The sequence below is a fragment of the Triticum urartu genome, unplaced genomic scaffold (assembly GCF_056163025.1).
Source record: "Triticum urartu cultivar PI428250 unplaced genomic scaffold, HENAU_Tu73 scaffold354, whole genome shotgun sequence".
NCBI classification, from domain to species: domain Eukaryota; kingdom Viridiplantae; phylum Streptophyta; class Magnoliopsida; order Poales; family Poaceae; genus Triticum; species Triticum urartu.
Window position 1 is genome coordinate 10,001 of NW_028260532.1, and position 2,243 is coordinate 12,243.

Consider the following 2,243-nt stretch of genomic DNA (forward strand, 5'->3'; position numbering starts at 1 on the left):
AATGAAAACAACATATAAAACTCTGGACAATTTCGAAATCAGGCCAAGCGTCTTAATACATATGCAAAAAAATTCATTATTGGCCCACCATTGATTAGAAGATTTAGCTTGTATGAATCGCTATTGGTTTGATACGAATAATGACAATCGTTTCAGTATGTTAAGGATACAGATGTATCCACAATTCATTTAGAGTTACTTAATAGTCTATTTCTTATACCATATCTCTATCCCGTGAAATTCTCGAGCCAAAAGATGGATGCATATGCTGTGTTTCATTTTGCTAAATGATATCAATTAAATGGTGTATCAATTCCATAAATTGCATATAGCAATAAATAAATCAGCAAAATTCTTTCTAATATTTTAGATAGAAGAAACATTTCTTCTATCTAAAATATTAGAAAGAATGTACCCTTCTATCCAAATCCAATTTGCATCGATAAAATAAATCCAAATTCCAGTAGTAGATGAATAATTGCAAATTTGTGTGTGTACGAGATTAGAATAACTTCAAAATAACTGACATAATTTTGTATTTTTCCTGATCAGAAAAATACATGAAAAAGAAAGGAGGTAGAAAAATTTTTGGATTTATGGTTAAAGAAGAAAAAGAAGAAAACAGGGGTTCTGTTGAATTTCAAGTATTCAGTTTCACCAATAAGATACGGAGACTTGCTTCACATTTGGAATTACACAAAAAAGATTTTTCATCGGAAAGAGGTCTACGAAGACTTTTGGGAAAACGTCGACGTTTGCTGGCTTATTTGGCAAAGAAAAATAGAGTACGTTATAAGAAATTAATCGGTCAGTTGAATATTCGGGAGCAGTAATTTAATCGTTCAAATTTTTTTCTTGTTTTATTATTTTTTTAGTAGTCTTATAGTAGTCTTAGATTTTTCATTTTGATGAGCCTCGCTTTGAGGAATTCATGGAATAATCCATTTTCATGGAATAATGAATTAAGGAAGAAAGGATATGAGTCTACCGCTTACAAGAAAAGATCTCATGATAGTCAATATGGGCCCTCAACACCCATCAATGCATGGTGTTCTTCGACTGATCGTTACTCTCGATGGTGAGGATGTTATTGATTGTGAACCCATATTAGGGTATTTACACAGAGGAATGGAAAAAATCGCGGAAAACCGAACTATTATACAATACTTACCTTATGTAACAAGGTGGGATTATTTAGCTACTATGTTTACAGAAGCAATAACAGTAAATGCACCAGAATTCTTGGAGAATATTCAAATACCACAAAGAGCCAGCTATATTAGGGTAATTATGTTAGAATTAAGCCGGATAGCTTCTCACTTGCTATGGCTTGGACCTTTTATGGCGGATCTCGGCGCACAGACTCCTTTTTTCTATATTTTTAGAGAGAGAGAATTAATATATGATCTATTTGAAGCTGCTACAGGTATGCGAATGATGCACAATTACTTTCGCATCGGAGGAGTAGCCGCCGATCTACCTTATGGATGGATCGATAAATGTTTAGATTTCTGTGATTATTTTTTACGCGGAGTTGTTGAATATCAACAACTTATTACACAGAATCCAATTTTTTTAGAGCGAGTTGAAGGAGTAGGTTTTATTAGCGGAGAAGAAGCAGTAAATTGGGGCTTATCGGGACCGATGTTACGAGCTTCTGGAATACAATGGGATCTTCGTAAAGTAGATCCTTATGAGTCTTACAACCAATTTGATTGGAAAGTCCAATGGCAAAAAGAAGGGGATTCGTTAGCTCGCTATTTAGTACGAATTGGTGAAATGAGGGAATCCATCAAAATAATTCAACAAGCTGTAGAAAAAATTCCTGGAGGACCTTATGAAAATTTAGAAGTCCGACGCTTTAAGAAAGAAAATAATTCTGAATGGAATGATTTTGAGTATAAATTTCTTGGTAAAAAACCTTCGCCCAATTTTGAATTGTCAAGACAAGAGCTTTATGTAAGAGTAGAAGCCCCAAAAGGTGAATTAGGGATTTATCTAGTAGGAGATGATAGCCTTTTCCCCTGGAGATGGAAAATCCGTCCACCCGGGTTTATTAATTTGCAAATTCTTCCTCAGCTAGTTAAAAAAATGAAATTGGCTGATATCATGACGATATTAGGTAGTATAGATATCATTATGGGGGAAGTTGATCGTTGAAATGATAATAGATAGGGTAGAGGTAGAAACTATCAATTCTTTTTCGAAATTGGAATTATTAAAAGAAGTCTATGGACTGATAT